This window comes from Schistocerca serialis, chromosome 12 (assembly GCF_023864345.2).
Source record: "Schistocerca serialis cubense isolate TAMUIC-IGC-003099 chromosome 12, iqSchSeri2.2, whole genome shotgun sequence".
NCBI lineage: Eukaryota > Metazoa > Arthropoda > Insecta > Orthoptera > Acrididae > Schistocerca > Schistocerca serialis.
Genome location: NC_064649.1, coordinates 24,697,072 through 24,721,971, shown reverse-complemented (window position 1 = coordinate 24,721,971; position 24,900 = coordinate 24,697,072). Strand labels below are relative to the sequence as shown.

General features: G+C 45.1%; 1 protein-coding gene and 1 pseudogene across 1 annotated transcript in view; one reads left to right on the top strand and one right to left on the bottom strand.

The window, feature by feature from the left end:
* The window catches only part of LOC126428366 (glutamate-rich protein 2), a 294,147-nt gene extending 273,428 nt beyond the window's left edge, over nucleotides 1–20,719 (bottom strand). Inside the window, exon 1 of the mRNA XM_050090296.1 lies at nucleotides 20,634–20,719. The gene's annotated coding sequence lies outside the window, so the exon portion shown is untranslated. The remainder of the gene's footprint in view (nucleotides 1–20,633) is intronic.
* LOC126428621 (5S ribosomal RNA) lies at nucleotides 4,072–4,188 on the top strand (annotated as a pseudogene).
* Nucleotides 20,720–24,900: the final 4,181 nt, after the last annotated feature.

Below are 24,900 nucleotides of genomic sequence, written 5' to 3'. Positions count from 1 at the left end.
CGTTCTAACTGACACATTCTCTTCCACCGTCAATTTTGCTTTCCACGTAAACGCTCAACTGTTTTGGAAGCTTGTTTGGACTGGCAGGTTACGCCCTAGATTCAAAAATTTTCGCTTAATGTGCACGGAGTGCCTTTTTGTGCCGTGAACGAACGGCAGAAACATAAGGTTGAACTCGATGTTTCTGTGCTGGTGTAAGTTCCCATAGTACTGTCCTACATATTGTTGCTCCGGTTGCAATGGCCTTATTTATTGATTCTCATTTTCTACACTACTGGCCATTAAAATTGCAACACCACGAAGTTAACGTGCTACAGACGCAAAATTTAACAGACAAGAAGAAGATGCTGTCATATGCAAATGATTAGCTTTTCAGAGCATTCACGCAAGGTTGGCGCCGGTGGCGACACCTACAGCGTGCTGCCACGAGGAAAGTTTCCAACCGATTTCTCATACACAAACAGCAGTTGACCGGCGTTGCCTGGTGAAACGTTGTTGTGATGCCTCGTGTAAGGAGGAGAAATGCGTACCATCACGTTTCCGACTTTGATAAGGGTCGGATTGTAGCCTATCGCGATTACGGTTTATTGTATCGCGAAATTGCTGCTCACGTTGGTCGAGGTCCAATGACGGTTAGCAAAATATGGAATCGGTGGGTTCAGGAGGGTAATACGGAACGCCGTGCTGGACCCCAAGGGCCTCGTATCACTAGCAGTCGAGATGACAGGCATCTTATCCGCATGGCTCTAACGGATCGTGCAGTCACGTCTAGATCCCTGACTCAACAGATGGTGACGTTTGCAAGACAACAACCATCTGCACGGACAGTTCGACGACGTTTGCAGCAGCATGGACTATCAGCTCGGAGACCGTGGCTGTGGTTACCCTTGAAGCTGCATCACAGATAGGAACGCCTTCGATGGTGTACTCAAGGACGAACCTGGGTGCACGAATGGCAAAACGTCATTTTTCGGATGAATCCAGGTTCTGTTTACAGCATCATGATGGTCGCATCCGTGTTTGGCGACATCGCGGTGAACGCACATTGGAAGCGTGTATTCGACATCGCCATACTGGCGTATCACCCGGCGTGATGGTATGGGGTGCCATTGGTTAAACGTCTCGGTCACCTCTTGTTCGTATTGACGGCACTTTCAATAGTGGACGTTACTTTTCAGATGTGTTACGACCCGTGGCTCTACCCAGCGAAACACAACATTTCAGCAGGATAATGCACGATCGCACGTTGCAGGTTCTGTACGGGCCTTTCTGGATACAGAAAATTTTCGACTGCTGTCCTGGCCAGACACCTATTGAAAACGTCTGGTGAACGGTGGCCGAGCAACTGGCTCGTCACAATAGGGCAGTCACTACTTTTGATGAAATGTGGTATTGTGTTGAAGCTGCACGGGCAGCTGTACCTGTACACGCCATCCAAGCTCTGTTTGACTCAATGCCCAGGCGTATCAAGGCCGTTATTACGGCCAGAGGTGGTTGTTCTGGGTACTGATTTCTCAGGATCTATGCACCCAAATTTCGTGAAAAGGTAATCACATGTCAGTTCTAGTATACTATATTTGTCCAATGAATACCCGTTTATCATCTGCATTTCTTCTTGGTGTAGCAATTCTAATGGGCAGTAGTGTATTTATGCTTCCCTGTTGCTGTTTGAGTTTACATTTTGTCATTTGGAGATAGTAAGTGGATCTGTAGACGCTAAAGAATGGAGTGCCAAGTAGAGAAATCTGAACATTTCCGACATATTCTTCTATTTGAATTCAGTAGAGAGGTGACAACAGCGAAGGCAGCCACGAGCATTTGCGTCATGTATGGGGGCCCATTGGATAGAGCGTCTTAATAAACTTGTTATCTCCTCGTTTTGACATAACTGATTCTCCACGTTCAGGAAGAGCTTCGTGGTTCAATGAAGACAGCTGAAACGCATTGATCCAGTGATCCACGTCAGTGTAGTCGAGAGCTGGCAAATGTGGTTAACTCCGATCATACCACCATCATGCGACATTTGCGTGCAATTGGCGAGGTTCAAAACCGCGAAGTATGGGTACTGCAAACTCTAAGCCAAAATCACAAAATCTAGCGGGCGCACGTCACCTACCGGCTCTTGAGTAACACCGACCATATCTTACATCGTTACTGGTGAGGAGAAATTGTATCTTAAAGCTAATATAAGGCAAAGAAAGCAATGCTTGAGCCCAAACAAAGCAGCAACTCCTCATACAAAGACCCATGCGCATGCACAAAAGGTATCCATCTGGCGGAGCAGCGACGGTGTGATTTTTAAATGGTTCAGATGGCTCTGAGCACTATGGGACGTTAACATCTGAGGTAATCAGTCTCCTAGAACTTAGAACTACTTAAACCTAACCAACCCAAGGACATCACACGCATCCATGCCCGAGGCAGCATTCGATTGGAATAGAGAGAAACATAAACATCATTTGCGTCCTTTTTATTGCTCATGAAAACCACACATTGCATGTTGTACCACCACACAGCGAGACCTTCAGACGTGGTGGTCCAGATTGCTGTACACACCGGTACCTCTAATACCCAGTAGCACGTCCTCTTGCATTGATGCATGCCTGTATTCGTCGTGGCATACTATCCACAAGTTCATCAAGGCATTGTTGGTCCAGGCTGTCCCTCTCCTCAACGGCGATTCGGCGTAGATCCCTCAGAGTGGTTGGTGGGTCACATCGTCCGTAAACAGCCCTTTTTCAATCTAAACCACGCGTGTTGGATAGGGCTCATGTCTGGAGAACATGCTGGCCACTCTAGTCGAGCGATGTCGTTATCCTGAACGAAGTGATTCACAAAATGTGCACGATGGGAGCGCAAATTGTCGCGAAAAGCATTATTCAACATGGTGGCGTTGCCGTCAGGGTCCCTCCGGCCCATAATCCGTAGGTAGCGGTCATCCACTACAGTAGTAGCCCTTGGGTGGCCTGAGCGAAACATGTCATCGACAGTTCCTGTCTTTCTGTATCTCCTCCATGTCCGAACATCGCTTTGGTTCATTCCGAGACTCCTGGACACTTCCCTCGTTGAGAGCCCTTCCTGACACAACGTAACAATGCGGACGCGATCGAACCGCGGTATTGACCGTCTAGTCACTGTTGAATTACAGACGAGCCTTGCACCCCCTTCCAGGTGGAATGACTGGAACTGATCAGCTGTCGGACCCCCTCCGTCTAATAGGCGCTGCTCATGCATGGTTGTTTACATCTTAGGGTGGGTTTAGTGAAATCTCTGGTCAAACGGACTGTGTCTGTGATACAACATCCACAGCCAAAGTCTATCTTGAGATGTGGGAACCGGGGTGAACCAAAACTTTTTTTTGGCGTGTGTATTATTGATGACTAAATTCCCTGTTGTGTGTGTTTGTTGTGTTTATTAAACGTATAGAAAAAACGCTACTATCTAATGCAGAAGTCTGGTTTATACTTCCTGTAATTAAGTGATCAGATATACCAATCGTGCCAACTCGGAAACTGAACAGCTGGTTTCCAGAGAACATTTTTATAAAACAGGTGCCAACCGGAAAACTGATTTTTGACCGCTCTAACAAAATTGATTCGGGCGTTATCATATGAACACGACAGCGAGAAATGGTCCCGAAATTCGATTTTCGTCTTCCGGAACTCGTCTCGCAAGTAACCGTAGCAACTGAGTGTTCCACCTCCTCCTTAGCGTTAATCCAGTCTAGTACGGGGTCCGCTGTAGGAAAGATTTGGCAAACATATTTTATTAGACTTTGCAACACGATGCCATTCCTGCCGTCCTTGTTTTCAGTTACACACGCTTCGTGTTGTGTTGCGATCGTATTCTGTTTCTATATCATATTGTCCGAGACGGAAATTGGGAATTATCCCAGCATTTGCCTAAACGAGCATGGGAAACCAACTAGAAACCTCGTTTGGACGAGAAACGGTAACACCTGCAAGGAGCCCATTGAGTGCGAGGTCACAACTTGAGTCTTCAGTAAGCCTCATTAGAAAACATTGTGTTAACAGTTATGACAAGAAAAATATTAGCTGCTAATGACTCACCGCCAACGGCCCTGACGCAGTGTTAACACCGGTCCCCGTCAGATCACCGAAGTTAAGCACTGTCGGGCTGGGCTAGCACTTGGATGGGTGACCGTCTGGTCTGCGAGCGCTGTTGGCAAGCGGGCTGCACTCAGCCCTTGTGAGGCAAACTGAGGAGCTACTTGACTGAGAAGTAACGGGTCCAGTCTCGGAAACTGACATACGGCCGGGAGAGCGGTGTGCTGACCACATGCCCCTCCATATCCACATCCAGTGATGCCTATGGGGTGAGGATGGCACGGCGGCCGGTCGTTACCGTTGGGACTTCAAAGGCCTGTTCCGACGGAGTTTCCATCAGGAGGGCGACACAAAGTGAGTGTCCTGGTGGTGTAGAGATCAACCTTCTATGTGCTGTATGTATTACGTTTCACAAAATGGACATTGTCTAGTTTTAAGAAATGTTCAAACAAACCATTAACTTACACCACGAACACTGAATGAAATGGCGCGCCACAGTGATCACAAAGCTTCGCAACATCAACATCGAAGGCTATAAACCTTACAGGATTTTCAGCTAGGTATTCCCTATCAAAGAATGCATATAGAATCGTGTTAGTGTAACGGGGTGATGAGAACTGAAGAAATGTGAAGCTTATCGTCAAACTGGCTAGTCTTTAAGGCATAGCTGCAATAATACACATGTGATCAAAAGTATCCGGACACCCCCAAAAATTCATTGTTGGAATATTCGCTAGTGTAGCTTGGGGCAGTGCAATGGGAACAGCGCTTAGCGTTGTGCAGTTGCAGGTGAGCCGCCAGCAGTGGTGGATGTGGGGAGAGAGATACCAGGGTTTTGAGAGGTTACTATGAGCGGACAATCTGGACGTGTGTCCATCAGAAAAAGGAAATTTGTAAGACGATGTCATGAACTGATATATATACGAGGGTGAGTCAAATGAAAACCTTAAATTTGTAATAACTAATCGAAATTTCGCGCCGTTATCCTGTAAGTTGGTATGCGTGCTACAAACAGCGTGCAGAATGGCCTGTAGGTGGCAGCACAGTGCAGATACACACATACCGTCGCAGTATCAGTATAAAGATGGCCGCCCCACTTGCCACTTGCACTAGGGAACAATAGCGTTCTGTTGTGCGGTTTTTTGCGTAGTGATGGCGAGATACCTATCGACATTCATCGACGAATGAAGGTTCAGTACGGTGATGCATGTTTGTCACAGCAGCAAGTCTACGAATGGAGTAGGAAGTTCGCAAATGGTGTGACTTCAGTGGAAGATGCTCCTCGTCCAGGTCAGGCACAACGAGTTGTGACTCCACAGAACATTGCAGCAGTTGAAGCCATAGTGAAGGAAAACCGCCGAGTGTAACTGAATGACACTGCAGCATGTTTACAGATAAGTCATGGGTCAGCACACCAAATTGTGCATGATGCGCTCCAGTTTCACAAAGTGTCTGCAAGATGGGTGCCACGGCAGCTGACTCCTGAAATGAGAGAACGACGTTTTGATGCTTGTGAAGAACTTCTTCGGCGCTTTGAATGAGAAGGTGATGGCTGCCTTGCAAGAATCGTTACTGGGGACGAAACCTGGGTTCACTTCCACCAACCGGAAACGAAGAGAGCGAGCAAGGAATGGCGCCATTCCTCATCACCAAAACCAAAGAAGTTTCGAACAGAACCATTAGCAGGGAAGGTTATGCTGACTCTCTTTTGGGACGAAAAAGGCGTCATTTTGGAGCATTACATGCCTAGAGGGACCACTGTCACCAGTGCATCATACACAGATCTCCTAAAAAATCATCTGCGACCTGCAATCAAATCAAAGCGACGTGGATTGCTGTCAGCAGGTGTCCTTTTGCAACATGATAATGCAAGGCCCCGCACTGCCCGTACAACAGTTGCATTAATCTCAGACCTGCATTTTGAGTGTGTTCCTCATCCACCATACTCACCAGACCTTGCCCCAACTGATTTCCATATGTTTGGATCACTCAAAGACGCAATGGGAGGAAAGAAGTTCCGTTCTGATGAAGAGGTACGACATGCGGTGGATGAGTGGTTGCGCGGACTACCAAAAGAATAAATTTTTTTAAAGGTATTTACGCACTTTGTAAGCGCTGGAGAACTTGCATTGAGCGTGGAGGAGATTATGTTGAAAAGTGATACAGCTTTGTACCACTTCTGCACAATAAATAATATTTTAAAAAATATTTAAGGTTTTCATTTGACTCACCCTCGTATATTATGACTTTTGAACACTATTAAGCTGGCAGTATTGGCGCTCGCTGTATTGCAGTAGTTAGAGTAACGAAGATTTTTGTGAGGTAAGTGATTCATGAAAGGTATAGGTTGTTGTTGGTCAGGGCTATCCTTTCGTAGGGATTATTGAAAGTCAGATTGCGTTGCGTTAAAATATTGTGTGTCAGTTTAGTGATGATCAGAATAAGTAAAGAAAAATCAGTCTCAGTACGTTTAGTTTTGCTCAGCTGTTTGAAAATCAAATAACGTAAGAGTTTTCCAGCATTGCCATCATTTATATACAAAGGGGAAGTTTCAAATGTTTTGGCTCATTAGTGTATGAACTTACCTATGATGTTTCAGCATCCTGCGATATAGACAACCCGCACCTCTGCACTGGTAACATCGTCAGTTTCCTTACAACCTCTCCGTATTGGATGGTGTTTGAAAAACATGCTTCGTGCTACGCTTCCAAAGAATGCGTCCAGCTTTGGTGGAAACGGTACCCGTCTAAGGCAAAAAGGCCCCAGCGTTAGTGACAACTAGAGATGGGTAGTTAGCGAACGAACGGGTACAAAGGAACGGTTCACCATGATGAACAAAAGGACCGAGGAACGAATTCCAAGGAACGATCGGTTCATAGTTCACTACGGTCGCGGAGGTCACTTCGGCAGTTCTCGTTCCAGCCTCGGTCGCGTGCTCGTCTCAGTCTCGGTCTCCCTCGGCCGCACTCGTCGTTCTTCGCATGACCGCCTGTCTCAGTTCCACTGCCGACTGCTCCTAGTTGTTCAGTATCCAGTTGTTCGTTTCGTTCACTGCGCTCGCCTATTTTACATGTGTTCCAAACTGTTCTTGCACTTGGTTCTGGCTGTTAAGCGTCCACGACCGGTAATCAAAAAGTATTTTATAGTTACGTAAATTACATAAAAATGACGTTGTATGTAATAGGCACGTCTTTTCAGGCAACAAAAGGGCATATCACCTCACTTCATTATATCGATGAACAGCAGAAGACATACTTATAACAAGGCAAGTTTTTTTTGTTATTCGTATATTTTTTGGTTTCATCGACTTGATTTAGCAGCTAATTTTCAATAATTTGCTTAATTTTTAGTGCAAGAAAATTCATATAAAACGATTTTCATGTATCTTTCATATACAAAATATTACATTTAGGAAGGCACTAATTATTTTTAAGTTTGGTTGTTTCCAATTTGCATTACCTGCTAGTTAGGTTTCTTTGGAAAAAAAAAGTGGGTTGCGGGTCATTTTGCTCAATAGGAAAAGCGGTGCCTCTCCATTTGAAAAGACATAGATTGCTATAAAATCGTATTTACTCATTATCTCAAAAACATTTGTTCAGAAGGAGATTTCAAACCAAAAACTTTATTACTGCCAACTTAATTATTATTATTATTGCTGCATTAACTTTAATAATGCAACATAAAAACCTAATTTTTACTAATCGTGTGAGGCAAGTATGATGAGAAAACCACGTTTTATTTTATGCTTCCATAAAGTCTCTACTTCGCCTACGAACTCAAAGACAACGTGATGTATATATAGGGTGTAAACGATTATTGTTTACAACGTAGCATAGCTATGTAGTGGAAGTCGAAACGAAGAATTTTATACAAGACACTTGTGGTCTATTAAGTTGGGAAACAGCCACCAACAGGTTTACAAGGCTACACGAGCTACAGCCCATGCGCGTCGCGTGAGATTTTCATGTTACCTTCTCCAGCTCTCTACACATCGTCATCGATTGCTTCGCAATTGTTGCTTGCATTAGCTTGTTATTTCTTCACTGCCTAATTATTACATGTTTGTCTGTTCGTTGTATCTGCTCGTAACGGGCAACACATCGTCCGTAATTGGCGAGCAGTCTGTACTGGGGGCTGGTTTTCCGTGCGCCACCCTATATTATTTCCCTGCGACCAGCCACACAACGCAACACTTGGCTAAACGAGAGGTTCTGCAGAATCACTGAAATTACTTCTAAAAGTGTGAAAGAATTCTGTAGTGAATAAAAACTCCAGGGGGGAGGCAAGTGCCCCCTCTTACAAGGGAACCTCCCCATCGCACCCTCCTCAGATTTAGTTATAAGTTGGCACAGGGATAGGCCATGAAAAACTGAACACAGACCAATCGAGAAAACAGGAAGAAGTTGTATGGAACAATGAAAAAAATAAGCAAAATATACAAACTGAGTAGTCCGTGTGCAAGATATGTCACATCAAGTTACCTGTACACTGAGGAGCACCGTGGTCCCGTGGTTACCGTGAGCAGCTATGGAACGGAGGGTCCCTGGTTCAATTCTCCCTCGAGTGAAAAGTTTTAATTTTTAATTTTCAGACAATTATCAAAGTTCATGCACTCAGACATGATCAACTTTGCTCTCCAAAATTCCAGGACATGTTCAGATTTGCTTGGACACATGCAGAATTTGACGGTCTACACACGGAAAAACTTGAAAACGTTAAAAACGTATGTTTTGACAGAGCACAGGGAAAACTGTGCGACTGTGAAACTGTTGCATTCATTTGTTGTCGTTTATGTGACAAACTCTTAGGTTTTCATCACTTTTTTGGGAGTGATTATCACATCCACAAGAAAACGTAAATCGGGCAAGGTAGAAGAATCTTTTTACCCATTCGCCAAGTGTGCAAGTTAGGTGGGTCGACAACGTATTCCTGTCATATGACGCACTTGCCGTCACCAGTGTCGTATAGAATATATCAGACGTGTTTTCCTGTGGAGGAATCGGTTGACCTATGAATTTGCGATCAAATGTTTTCGGTTCCTATTGGAGAGGCACGTCCTTTCGTCTACTAATCGCACGGTTTTGCGGTGCGGTCGCAAAACACAGACACTAAACTTATTACAGTGAACAGAGACGTCAATGAATGAACGGTCAGATCGTAACTTTGCGAAAATAAAAGTAAGTAAAATTTTTACTCGAAGGAGGACTCGAACGAAGGGCCTCTCGTTACGCAGTTGCTCACTCTAACCACGGGACCACGGCGCTCTTCAGCTTACATAGTCCTTGATGTTGGATATCGTACACTTGGACTACTCAGTTTGTATATTTTGCTCGTTTTTTCATAGTTCCACACAACTTCTTCCTGTTTTCTCGATTGATCTGTGTTCAGTTTTTCAAGGCCTATCCACTGTGTCAATTTGTAACTAAATCTGAGAGGGGTGCGATGGGGAGGTTCCCTTGTTAGTGCCCTCCATCCGTCAGTCAGCTACACTACTAGTTTTCAGTTTTTCAGAAGAACCATATACCAAGCACAAATGAACGGTGAACGAGTAAAAATAAACGGTTCCCAAAAAAGAGCGATCAGCAGTGAACTAGTTCCCAAGGATGAACGAGTTTGCCCACCTCTAGTGACAACTCGTTGTTCTCACCACTCACCCGATTCACAGTTGGTGGATAGCGCAACGCGCGCCAGGTCTGTCATTCCACAGAAACTATTCCGGGGCTCACTCGGCTACGAACGGGTAGGTAGGGAACTGTCCCCTCTCACCCCGGGGATTCTGTCGCCCGCAACTGCCATCGCTTCGGCTACGCCGGGCCCTCGCCCGCCTGGCTGCCTTTCCAGCTCAGCGGCTTCGGGCGCTGCTGATTCTGGCAATATAAATAACGGTCCACGCAGTGGCGGCGACGTGCGCTGCGTCGGTAATTACTTTTTTCGCCCCCAGGGGCCGGGCTGCTTATCGACAAACGGGGAGAGGGGTGGAGCGGCCGGGACCGAGTGATTTCCGCTGCTGCTGGGTGGGAGGCTGGCGCCGCTAGCTGCCCACACGAGCCGAGCCGAGCCGGCGGTCGGCCGTCGCCATTCGGCCATCGGAAATGGAGAACGCCGCGCAGATTGGCTGCGAAATTGCCTCGTCCCCTAACGCGGTATCACAATAACATGAAGGCCAGCACGTGCCGTGTTGACGGAGCTGTCCCTGAACAAACTCCAACATTCGTCTATTTATTTTTTTTTCGATCCCCTTCCCTGCAGAAGCACGGTGTGCGAATAAGAGATTTGCTAAAGCGAAAATGCTGCGGACGGACAAACACGCAAAGAAAATACACTGATTAGCCAAAACATTACGAGCACCAGCTTCATACACACCTCAAAAGTTTTTCATACCTCGGTTCCGTGAGTTTCCGAACCTGTACAGAAAATTGGAATACATATCAACATAAACATCAATTCTGCTCTTTTTACTGCTCATGAAAACCACACGTTGCATGTTGTACCGCCGTAAAGCGAGACCAGAGGTGCTGTTCCAGACTGCTGTACACACCCATACCTCTTAATACCCAGTAACACGTCCCCTTGTATTGATGCATGCCTGTATACGTCGTGGCATACTATCCCCAAGTTCATCAAGCCGCTGTCGATCCAGATTGTTACACTCCACTACGGCGATTCGGCGCAGATCCCTCAGAGTGGTTGGTGGGTCACGCAGTCCATGAACTGCCCTTTTCAATCTATCCCTGGCATGTTTGATAGGGTTCCTATTTGGAGGACATGCCGGCGACTCTAGTCGAGCGATGTCGTAATCCTGAAGGAAATCATTTACAAGATGTGCACGTTGGCGGCCCGAAACGTCGTCCATGCCTGGCCAGTGTGCTCCCGATATGGTTGCACTATCGGTCGGAGAATGGCATTCACGTATCGTACAGCCGTTACGGCGTCTTCCATGACCACCAACGGTGTACGTCGGCCCCACATAATGCCACCACAAAACAGCAGGGAACCTCCACCTTGCTACACTCGCTGGACAGTGTGTCTAAGGCGTTCAGCCTGACAAGGTTGCCTCCAAACACGTCTCCGACGATTGTCTGGTTGAAGGCATATGCGACACTCATCGGTGAAGAGAATGTGATGCCAATCCTGAGCGGTCCATTTTCCACGTTGTTGGGCCCGGTGTCGTGGTTGCAAAGATGGACCTCGCCATGGACGTCGGGAGTGGAGTTGCGCCATCATGTAGCCTACTGCGCACAGTCCTGTCGCTGCACGAAAAGCATTATTCAACATGGCGGCGTTGCTGTCAGGGTTCCTCCGAGCCATAATCCGCAGGTAGCGGTCATCCACTGCAGTAGTAGCCCTTGGGCGGTCTGAGTAAGGCATGTCACCGACAATTCCTGTCTCTCTGTATCTCCACCGTGTCCGAACAACATCGCTTTGGTTCACTCCGAGACGCCTGGACACTTCTCTTGTTGAGAGCTCATCCTGGCACAAAGTAATATTGCGGACGCGACTGATCCGCATTATCGACCGTCTAGGCATGTTTGAACTACAGACAACACGAGCCGTGTAGCTTCTTCCTAGTGGAATGATTGGAACTGATCGGCTGTCGAACCCCCTCCGTCCAATAGGCACTGCTCATCCATGTTTATTTACATCTTTAGGTGTGTCTAGTGACATCTCTGAACAGTCAAAGGGACTGTGTCTGTGATAAAATATCCACAGGCACCGTCTATCTTCAGGCGTTCTAGGAACCGGGGTGATACACAAGCTTTTTTGATGTGTGTATGTTAATAGTTATGGCGATCAGTTGTAAAATAATGAATAGTTTACTTATTTATCTTCCATCTCCTGTTTTTATTCGGCTGCGCCTGACACAAGGTGTCCATAATTAAAGTTCCAGTTTCGAGACATTTTAGAAAGAGAACCACAGCTGAGAATAATGTCAAGTTTGAACAGTGTATCATTTACACAGATTGAAAAGTCATGGAACAAAAAAATAAGTAACGATAGTTTCACCAATGAATGGCGCCATAAGCGTCAGAATATGCACATTGGTAGACGCTCGGCACATGGCTATTTCTTGGTTTGCGTCCTACACGTCCAACAAGACTGTGTCTATAAAGGATGGCGCGCTATTGGTAAAACTCTTTCACAGGAACGGTTACTGTGCTCCAGTATCCCTACAGAAGTTCCAGGCACTTAATGTTACGAAAAAAGGCATTGGTTCGATGACTGCTAAGGATCTAGAGAAAATTATTACAAAAGTCGAAAAGACAGGTGCTTCTGAAGTGAAATGTGCCAGAGGGAGGAAAGCAGTTGATCCGACGTCTGACGAAGATTTGGCCGCAGCATTGCAGGAGGGATCGAGAGGTGGTGTGCGAACGTGCAGTGAATGGGAAGTTGTGCGAACGCTGGACATGCCTGTGAGTATAGTGCATACAATGCTACGAAACATGCTGCATTGCTATCCATACAGAACTGCCCATGTTCATGAGCTGCTTGCTGCTGACACGCCAGCAAGACAAACGTTCACGCTGAAATGTCTCATTTGCATGGAAATGGACAGCGAATGGCCATTGAGCATTCTGTGGACAGTCGAATCCCATTTGTATCTCAAAGGATATGTCAATATGCAGACTTTCAGAATATAGGGAACGAAAAGCCCACACTTACATCTACCAGTACCACCTCACTCTGCAAAGGCGCTTGTATGGTGCAGGTTGACGACATCATAGGGGGGCAAAGAGAGACTCAGCGCAATTCGTTAGCGCAGGCTGCCTACATTAGGGACATGTGCACATTCAGGGGCAAAACTATTGTTCTCTTTTGAGTGACAGGTTCTTAACCTATTGTTCTGCTAAGTGGATTATGACCCCTGGATTCATCTGTCGTTTTGATTGACAGATCGTTAACCTATTGTTCTCATAAGTGGATCTTGACTCCCTGGGGATAATGCCGGTATTAGTCAAATTTCTTTGTCAAAGATTTGATCAAAGACGTGATCAAATATTCCGTCAAATATATTTGACAAAGATCTTTGACGTGGCGCTAAAAAGGGGTATTACACTGTCATCATATTTTTCGTCAGAGTTCAAGATGGCTGACAACAACAACTTGTTATTAACCGCAGCAGTTGCATGTACCACAATTGCACTGTGTACGCATGTGATACAGAAGTGGGGGGAAAAAAAAGGAAATGTACCTGGGTGAAGCCGTGGGTTTTACGATGACACGATAAAAGCATTCAACAAAACTTGTTACGTGAGCTTACAGTGGAGGACGTCAAGTCGTACATCAATAACTTAAGAATGGATGAGCATACATTTCTGTATGTTCTCAATGAAGTGTATCCTCATATCACAAAGCACAATATTCACTTAAGAACTGCTACATCTGCAGAAGACAGGCTCACTGTAACACTCCGATTCCTTGCTACAGGAGAGGGTTAGGTTGGGTTGGGTTGGGTTAGGTTACGTTAGGTTAGGTTAGGTCTCCAATCTTCTTAATCTATTTTTGTATTCAGAGTGCCTCACGTTGTAAAGCGCCTCATCAGCTTCATACATCTCTCTTAATTCTGTAGTTGTTGGCACACACCAATTGTATTTACCGGCAATGTTTATAAAAACACTACAGACGACAGAACGCTGCAGCGATGCTAGCGCTCCATGTGGTAACATGTCACATTGCAGTGAACAGAAGACAAGCGACTTTTTTGATCAAATCTACAGCGGGGCCCTAGATTTGATCAAATGTTGGACGACATTTGACAATGTTCCCCATTACATCATCAAATATCTTTGACAAAGATTTTTGACAAAGAAATTTGATAGTGTAATACTGGCCTAACCAGTATTTCAGAGAAACCCCTACCACTCCCCTCCCTTTCACCTTTCTGAGAAATTCCCTCAGCGATACAAGCACACTTTTAATATCAGCTTGATTGACTAGTTAATTAACTATGTCAGTTTTAATTAACGCTTCCCTTCTGGGAAACTCCCAGCTCCCCCTGTCTTTTATCCCACCTGAAAATTGGCGGGAAAAATCTCAGTTGATTGGCCATTTTGTAGGAAATCGATTGCAGTTATGGAATATGGTTTAAAAAGGGCCGTGTTTTTTCGAGGGGACGAGTCCTACAGACCCTGTTACTGGTATGCACCAACGTCTTTCCAACCCTTCAACAGCGTGGGTGTGTGGGTAGAATCGTATCCATGCAAGATGGCGCTCCTCCACACACTGCACACTGCTGCAGAAGTTTTCCTGAAATGCTAGGAGTATCAGCCCTCATTTCCCTACAGTCTGGCCGTCCAGATCACCTGGTCTTAATCTGTGTGACTTCCGGCTGTGGGGTTATTTGAAAGATGTTGTGTTCAGTGCTCCAATGACGAACGTAGCTGACTTGAAGAAAGCACACATTGCGCAACGCATTCTGAATATAGCCCCCGAGACACTGCCAGCTGTTGTGGAACAGGCTGTTTCTCAATTTCAACTGGTGGCAGAAAACGGTGGACAGCACACTGAACATGCCTTGTGCCTGCCTCAAGGCTATTAGAAAACCGATGTCCTTACGCTTTTTATGCGGTTTTCACCTCAGGACAACTAAAACCCTATCTTTCCTTGCCGATGTTGTACGACCTTGCGGTGGTGGATGGGCTCAACTGACCAACAGTGCCTCAACTGTTGACTATAGAAGTTGTGTATTCATTCACATTGAACAGTATGAATGGTATAATCCGCAATTTAAACCATGGCCTTCGTATTGTGAGTGAGTCACCTGCCATTTGTAGCCGACCCCTCTTACGTTATGACGCTTATAGCGCCATCTATTGGTAAAATTTTCTTTAACGTTTTTAGTTCCTTGACGTTTCCCCCTGCGTCAATAATATCCTGTTAAAATTTGACGCCATTCTGAGCAGTGGTTCTCTTTCTACTTCATTGACGAAGGTATAGGGGTCTGCGTAACCGTGTTATAAGCCATTACTGAACTTCCGTAGATGATATACTAATCTGTCGAAACCTGTTAAAGCAGTAAAGTGATCCACTTCTGCAGCTGACGACCGAATATTTTTGGGAAAAGAAAAAACACACCGCACTTGCTGCAAATATAATAGCTGTGAACAAAATCATTCTAATGTACATGTGAAGATTGCGAAAAATAATCAGCGTTGGCTATTGAGGATGGGTCGTGAAATGTAGGTGAAACGCATCATCTTAGATGAAAAGAGAATTCATACACAGCTAGGAAGAAGGAAAAAAATAATGGACTCAACCAAAGCACTCTGCTGAGCTTCAGAACAGCTGTGCTATAAGGCGTGTTTCAGACTTACGACTTCACAATTTGACTTTCGAGAACCCTTTGTTCCCACCAAAAACGGTTAACAGAGTGTCTTCTGTATTATGGTTGCCATAGGGGACATTTTTGGAAAAACCAGTCCAGTAACGTAGGTGGAAAAATGTAATGCTAAAATCCGTTTACTGTCCCTTCAATAGCGTGTGGTTTTTTTTTCATGGCTTCATCAGTATTTCAGTTGTTACGAGCGATCCAACGCACTAGAACCCGTACCTGAGAAGTTTGCTGTTTTTTTTTAGTTATTTTTTTATTGTATAAGATATCACAATGAAGCAACTCCTACGTGTTGTTAACTCTGTTATACTAAAATACGTCATTTTCAAAGATGACATTACAAGTTGGAAATAACATCACATCTTGTTTAGGTATCTCACCATTACAAAGATAATACATAGCTTACGTGTTATACAACACATCTCATTATTTAAACAAATGTTTCACTTACATATTCTATAGAAAAAATGTAATATGATCTTCTGTTCTTGCGATATTTGATGTTAAAAATCAACATTAGAATTACAGATTACAAAAGCTAAGTGAATACTTTAACTATAATGTGTGGCTTTCATCCAGGAATAGTACTAATAAATAGTGCACAAATACAATATACAAAATCCTTTTACAGAAATGCAACAAACGTTTGGTAATACGACCGTTCATCGGAGTTGATTAATGGTGAACTCATAGCTTAAACAAGATTGTGTAGTACGAGATAGAGTGTCAGGTAGGAAATAGGAAATGGCAATAGATGGGAAGAGTACAGAGACAGAGTGAACTATAAAGGCATGTGTGTGTGTGTGTGTGTGTGTGTGTGTGTGTGTGTGTGTGTGTGTGTAACTTGTAGTGTAGTGTCGTCAGTGCAAACTGTGTATATTGATTCAAAAATATAAACATCATCTGGAAGTCACTTCATTGTTACCATACCATGTTTGTTCAAATGAAAGAACCAAATTTTGATGCTGTACTATATTTTAAAGATTATCTACGCATATTCCTTTCTCACAAGTGTCCACCTCCGTCCAGAATCTTTAAAGAATCGAATTCTCATGTATAAAACTAATTCAAACGTGTGATTCCTTTACAAATGATTTAATGTGTTGAATATTTGACGTTAACCATGCAAAACGTTTATGATTGAAGACGCAAAACCCTAGTTTTGTTGGTTTCAATAGTTTCGAATTATTCACCTCGGACTAATGAAAAACGTTACAAAAGATTTGAAATTATGTTTAAAGTTTGTTAAAATCTCAGTGTTCTCGTCGTCAAACATTGGATGAGTATACTCTGTAGCTCATTTGCACCCCGTTTTAAGGAAAAGCTGGGTGATCATACATCTCAGTATATCTCCTGAAATATGTATCGTACGGTTATATAAGTTTGCAGGTACACTCAGTGGCATGTGCGGATATTCTATGCAAAATCTGTTGTGATTAGATAGAGCTAACCGTAAAGAAGTAATGAATTAAAACGTCATTCAAGAAGTTTTACTGGATGAACAGCGAAAATTTATTAGCGTTCCATTATTTTGGAGGGAGGAGGGGTGTATCAGCTTTAAAAACTTTGGGAAGGTTTGTAGTTACGGCTAAACTTTGCTGGAAGTGGGTAAGTGCTCTCATTCTGAGATATTAAAAGAATATAGTCCGTGTAATATCCGCGGTGTGAGTTAGGCTGCCTCAACACGTGGACACAGTGTATATCCGTTATATTTGACTTACTGCGTTGAACCTTTAACATAACATTGTAGCTCTTAATGAATAGATTGCCAGCGTTTTAAATTTCTGAAGTCCGTCAGTAATTATATATAATACTGAAAATCCAGTTGTTATTGTCTCTGCACGTGGGACAGTGCACGTGTTAGCCATTAAATAATATAAATTATTAGGTTGGTGCATAAGTTCGTACAGTTTTTGTTTCGCATGTTGGTATTCCGGTTCCTATGGGTTTATTTCTATTTACTCTACACTGTTGCTACTTCAGTTTATATATTGTCATTCGGAGATAGTGATTGGAGCTGTGGACGCTAGAAAATGGAGAACCAAGTGTAGAAATCGGAACGTTTCCGAGTTATTGGTTCAAATGGCTCTGAGCACTATGGGACTCAACTGCTGTGGTCATAAGTCCCCTAGAACTTAGAACTACTTAAACCTAACTAACCTAAGGACAGCACACAACACCCAGCCATCACGAGGCAGAGAAAATCCCTGACCCCGCCGGGAATCGAACCCGGGAACCCGGGCGTGGGAATTCCGAGTTATTCTTCTGTTACAGTTCAGTTAAGGGATAACAGCTGCGGAGGCAGCCACCAATGTTTGCGTCATTTATGGGGATAATGCCACTGGACAGAGTACGCCAGGAAAATGGTTTTCTCGTTTTAAAAAGGACCATTTTGACATTAGTGACTTTACACGTTCAGGAAGACCTTCAAGGATTGATGAAGGTCGTTTAAACACATTAATCCACAGTGATTCAGGTCACTCTGATGAACTGTGATCATTCCACCATAGTATGACATTTGCCTGCAGTGGGGAAGGTTCAAAAATCGGGTGTATGGGTACCGCATACTCTTAGCCGACATCACAAAAATCAGTGGGTGCCCATATGGGGATCTCTGCTTGCTCGTCATCAATAGGCTCGTGAACAACACAGAACATTCCTATCGTGTATCGTTACTGGTGACAAGAAGAGGTGTCTTTGCGTTAATGTAAGGGAAATAAAGGGATTGCGGAACCCAAACTAGCAGCGGCTCCCCGTACAAAGACCTGTGGGCATCCATAAAAGATAATGTTATGCATCTGGTGGAAAAGCGGCGGTGTGATGTACTGCTTATCTCTTCCACCAGGTGTAACCATCACCATGACATTTACTGTCAACACCTGTGACGCCTTGCAGATGCACTCAGAGAACAACAACTAGGAAGACTAAGTGATACTAGCCCACGACAACGCCCGCCCGCATTCTGCTATACTGACGAAAAAGCACTATGCAGATATTGGGTCGGGAAGCCATTCCGCAACTCCTGATCTCGCGTCCTAAAATTTTCACGTTTTCCGCTCCATACTGAACAACCTTCGAGTAATTTCCTTCCGAATGAAAACGCGCTCCGAAAATGGCTAGACGAGTTTTCGCCTCAAAACAACATGATTTTATAGATGCGGAATGAACATTTACCCCAGTGTTGGCAGACTATTGTAAACAGTGAAGGAGAATATATTATTGATTACTGTAATTCTGTTATATCTGTCTGTTGTGTTTGTTATGCACCAGCCAAAAGTGTATACATTCCATAATAATTTCGCAAATCGCAGGAAAGAATTCGCTACAGCTCCTACAGATATGCCATTCTGGAGTGTTGACACCGCATTACGTAACATTGCAAGCTTCGATGATTGCTCTACACTAAGTGATCAACAGTAACCAGACACCGGGCTGAAAATGACTTACAAGTTCGTGGCGCCCTCCATCGGTAATGCTGGAATTCAATATGGTGTTGGCTCACCCTTAGCCTTGATGACAGCTTCCACTCTAGCAAACATACTTTCAATCAGGTGTTACATGATTTCTTGGGGGATGGCAGCCCATTCTTCACAGTGCTGCACTGACGAGAGGTATCGACTGGGGTCGCTGAGGCCTGGCACGAAGTCGGCGTTCCACAACATCCCAGAGGTGTCAGGACTCTAAGCAGGCCAGACCATTACAGCGACGTTATTGTTGTGTAACCACGCCCCCGCAGGCCGTGCATTATGAACAGGTGCTCGATCGTGTTGAAAGATGCAATCGCTATACCCCAAATGCTCTTCAACAGTGGGAGGCAAGAAGGTGCTTAAAACATCAATGTAGGCCTGTGCTGTGATAGTGCCACGCAAAACGACACTCCACGAAAAAACACGACCACACCATAACACCACAGCCTCCGAATTTTATCGTTGGCACTACACACGCTGGCAGATGACGTTCACCAGGCTGTCGCCATACCCACACCCTGCCATCGGATCGCCACATTGTGTACCGTGATTCGTCAGTCCGCACAACGTTTGCCCACTGTTCAATCGTGAAATGTTTACTCTCCTTAGCCGGCCGCTGTGGCCGGGCGGTTCTAGTCGCTTCAGTCCGGAACCGCGCTGCTGCTAAGGTCGCAGGTTCGAATCCTGCCTCGGGCATGGATGTGTGTGTTGTCGGTTGGGTTGTTTGGGGGAAGAGACCAAACTGCGAGGTCATCGGTCTCATCGGATTAGGTAAGGAAGTCGGCCGTGCCCTTTCAAAGGAACCATCCCGGCATTTGCCTGGAGCGATTTAGGGAAATCACGGAAATCCTAAATCAGGATGGCCGGACGCGGGATGTGTGTTGTCCTTATGTTAGTTAGATTTAAGCAGTTCTAAGTCTAAGGGACTGATTACCTCAGATGTTAAGTCCCATAGTGCTTAGAGCCAATTGAACCCTTTTACGTTCCTTACACCAAGCGAGACGTCGTTTGGCATTTACCGGTGTGATGTGTGGCTTATGATTAGCTGCTCGACCATGATAGTTTTCTCACCTTCCGCCTATCTGTCACAGTACTTGCAGTAGATCGTGATGCAGTTTGGAATTCCTGTGTGATGGATAGATGTCTGCGTATTACACATTGCGACCCTGTTCAACTGTTGGCAGTCTCTGTCAGTCAACAGACGAGGTCCACCTGAACGCTTTTTTGCTGTACGTGTCCCTCCAAGTTTCCACTTCATTATCACATCGGAAACAGTGGACCTAGGGAGGTTTAGGAGTGTGTAAATGTTGCGTACAGACATATGACACAGGTGACGCCCAATCAGCTGAGCACGTTCGAAGTCCGTGAGTTCCACAGAGCGCCACATTCTGCTCTCTCACGATGTGTAATAACTACTGAAGTCGCTGATACGGAGTAGCCGGCGGTAGGTGACAACACAATGCACCTAATATGAAGAACGTATGTTTTGGGGATGTCCGGATACTTTTGATCACTAAGTGTATCACTTCTACATTGCCACGGTAGAAACGCTGATAGGAAGAGACCAGACGGATTTGATTACCGAGGTATTATCGTCTACATCGTGTTCGATTTTAGCTCTCATTGCACCGTTCCGTGTGAGACGAGAAAATGTAAACAAACAGCTGCGGTGCGCTCCGCTTCCTGACTGGGCGGTTGCCAAACGCGCTGACTGCTTCGCCGCACTGCCTGGGCGCCTTGTTTACATACCTGGGCGCCTTGTTTACATACCTGGGTGCCGGCCATGCCCGACCGACGGTAGCGAGCCCAACGCTGCCGCTGCCGCTGCCCCCGCGCGACGCCGGCGACCACCTCGCGTCACGGCGTCTCCGGTGCGAATGACGCCACGCCAGCGGCGACGCCGACACTACCTTCGCCACCCGCTGCGCCGGCGGCGTCGTCGTCTCCACGCGATTGGCGGCCTCTGAGTAGGCGTCGACACCTCTGCAACCGGCCGCCTAGCAGTCACCAGCAGCCGCACAATTAGCTACACTTCACTGCGACGATCACAAGTCTGGAGCCACTCGCATCGCCTCAGTCAAACTTCGGTAGGTTCGCGAACGTCGGGCGCCTTGAGACTAGGCAACACTTCGAACTCGACGGTGGTGCAGTGTAGCCTGCACAGTAGGGGTAGCTTAACGAACAACGGGCGCCTTGTGAATAGGCAACACTTCGAACTCGACGGTGGTGTAGCCTGCACAGCAGGGGCACCTTGCGAGCACTCGGCGCCCACGGAAGCCGGCCGCTGGCGCGTTTCGGAGCTTGGCCGCCCGCCGGTCGTCGAGTTGCCACTAGGCAGGGGCGTCACTGCGCAGTGCCCGCGACACTCGCTCGGCCCCCGGCGTACGCACCGGCGAGGGGCGCGCCTAGCCCTATGCGCGGCCAGTTACAGCGGCCCGCGTATTGATCCCCGCGGAGCACCCCGCCACAGGTTGGCCCGCCACGCACGCCGCTCCGCTCCCCGGATCAATACGCCGCGCGACACGAAGGCGAAGGCCGCCGCCACCCGCCCTAATTGGGGATAGGTGGGGCAGGACAGCGCGGCGCGGGGGCGTGGGGGAGGGGGTGGGGGCAGCGAGTCATTTCGCTTATTGCTCGACGCTGACAGCCGTACACGTGGCAACACCACTGCCACCGTCCGGACCCGGAGGCTTCGCGAGCGGCACTCCGCCAGCGCAGCTCGGTAGTGCGGCTGAATGCGCTCGTTTCTGCACTGGCACTGAACGAGGGTGGTTTGAATCGTTCTCGGAATCACCACGAGAGGTTCAGTGTGTCCTTGTAACTACGTTTGACTCTGACGATTAGAACGCATATCAAGGTATACTGTATATAAGTCGGTCATTATTTTCGCTTACTATTATCTACTGTAGACAACGTTCCATTAGAATTACTGACAGCCTTGGGAGATCCAGTCCTGACAAAACTCTACCATCTGGTGAGCAAGATGCATGAGACAAGCGAAATACCCTCAGATTTCAAGAACATAATAATTCCAATCCCAAAGAAAGCAGGTGTTGACAGATGTGAAAATTGGCGAACCAGCAGTTTAATGAGGCAGAGCTGCAAAATACTAACGCGAATTCCGTACAGACGAATGGAAAAACTGGTAGAAGCCGACCTTGGGGAAGATCAGTTCAGATTCCGTAGAAATGTAGGAACACATGAGGCAATACTGACCCTACGATTTATCTTAGAAGAAAGATTAAGGAAAGGCAAACCTACGTTTCTGGCATTTGTAGACTTAGAGAAAGCTTTTGACAATGTTGATTGGAATACTCTCTTTCAAATTCTAAAGGTGGCAGGGGTAAAATATAGGGAGCCAAAGGCTATTTACAATTTGTACAGAAACCAGATGGCAGTTATAAGAGTCGAGGGGTATGAAAGTGAAGCAGTGGTTGGGAAGGCAGTGAGACAGGGTTGTAGCCTATCCCCGATGTTATTCAATCTGTATACTGAGCAAGCAGTAAAGGAAACAAATGAAAATCCATGGAGAAGAAATAAAAACTTTGAGGTTCGCCGATGACATTGTAATTCTGTCAGAGACAGCAAAGGACTTGGAAGAGCAGCTGAACGGAATGGACAGTGTCTTGAAAGGAGGATATAAGATGAACAACAAAAGCAAAACGAGGACAATGGAATGTAGTGGAATTAAGTTGGGTGATGTTGAGGGTATTAGATTAGGAAATGAGACACTTAAAGTAGTAAAGGAGTTTTGCTATTTGGGGAGCAAAATAAATGATGATGGTCGAAGTAGAGAAGATATAAAATGTAGACTGGCAATGGCAAGGAATGCGTTTCTGAAGAAGAGAAATTTGTTATCATCCAGTATAGATTTAAATGTCAGGAAGTCGTTTCTGAAAGTATTTGTATGGAGTGTAGCCATGTATGGAAGTGAAACATGGACGATACATAGTTTAGACAAGAAGAGAATAGAAGCTTTCGAAATGTGGTGCTACAGAAGAATGCTGAAGATTAGGTGGATAGATCACATAACTAATGAGGAGGTACTGAATAGAATTGGGGAGAAGAGTTTGTGGAACAACTTGACTAGAAGAAGGGATCGGTTGGTAGGACATGTTCTGAGACATCGAGGGACCACCAATTTAGTATTGGAGGGCAGCGTGGAGGGAGACCAAGAGATGAATACACTAAGCAGATTCAGAAGGATGTAGGTTGCAGTAGGTACCGGGAGATGAAGAAGCTTGCACTGGATAGAGTAGCATGGAGAACTGCATCAAACCAGTCTCAGGAGTGAAGACCATAACAACAACAACATTACCTACTATTAACATCGTAAACCTAATATCACACTAAACCGTACACAGTAATTTAAGCATGTTCGTTTATAATATTATATTACTATAAAAGAAGCAATACTTCTGATGTTTCTTTTTTCATTTTGTTTTAAAACAGTCCAACAGAAAAACAAGATTGATATTGTGCTTCATCATTTAAAGAATGTTGTTTTGCTTACTGCCATATTGTGGCTCTTTGATTTAACATCTGTTCAAAATGTTGCGTGATTCAAGTAAGATTCTTTTAACCACATTTTAATAATCACGACTCGTCACATGTTTTACTACTGTTAGATGAAATGTCATTACAGACGTCTATAATATATCGATGATATGAACGCCATTTGTTTAGAATATTGACGTTTATATCCAACCTTGACTGCAGCAAGGATCCTACATTTTTTGGATGTAGATCTTCATGTTCTTGTGATCTTCTACAGTACTGCCTTCGACAGTGTGTTTGTAATAGATACCTCTGTACGCCTCAACTTACTAGTTGATATCTGTGAGTGGTCTGGTATACTCTATTGGATTTTTTTGGGTTATAGTATTTTGAAGGTTATTATAGCGCAAGTAAGTACTGGGTATACATTGTCCCCTATTTGAAGGTAATGAATTTTTGATCCGTCGATGTACTGCCTTGTAAGCGCTTTCCGGACGATCATTCTTCACACATGCGTTTCCTTATTCTTACAAACTTGTCTGTGTAAACTCCATGTATTTTTCTGTTTCTTTATTTTGTATTCCTCTTTGATAATGGATGCTATAACTGAATAACTGCGAATAAGGTTTAACCACAACCAGCAACGGCTATTGGTTTGCCATCATACAGCGACGCACTGCGACTGTATTGCACTGTCCACTAATTCCTATGTGCACTGGCTGAGTTGAAAGTGTAAACATAAAGTTGAAGTACTGAACCGAACAAATGTCACTTGAAAGTCAATGTTGAGCAGATCACCGAAAAAGCTCAGAGTCCCCAGCACTACTGCGCAAATCATCTTTCTATTAAAGTAGTTTTTCTTTAATGCTCCCGCTACTTTTACGATATTAATTAATCTTGTAGTTAAATTTGCCGATTTTTTTCAGCAGGAAATACACATTCCGGCTATAGTTAAAAATATTAAGGGTGTCACAATTTTTGTTTAATTTTTTGATAGATCTCTGGAGAACTACCCATTGACCCTTCGTTGTTCATGTGATACTCGTTGGACTGTTGCACGTAAACACGTTCCACGTCATTGCTCTTGGAAGAGAGCAGTGGCACTGACATGGCTCTGTTGTTGTTCCCACGCAGTGTTTTTCGAAGCTGGAGAAACTCGAGATTCGAGCAGTGATTAAGTACTTCGTAAAAAAAGGTATGAAAGCAAAGGACATTCGTGCCAATTTCCAGAATATAATGGGGGACTTCCCCTTCCTTCATATTCAACTGTTGCCAAGTGGACAAATGAATCTAAATTTAGTCGGGCTCAGATGATGATCCGTGCAGTGGTCGGCCAAGACGTGTCACTAATCCAGAAATCATTGCAAAAGCGCACAATATGATCATGGAGGGTCGCCGATTGAAAGTGCGTAAAATTGCTCACCCTTGCCAGATGTCATCTGAAAGGGTGTATCACATTTTAAATGAAGAATTAGAAATGAAATTTAACATTCGATGATGCCACTATGGCTGCAGTACATTAGGACTTTGTTTTTATCAA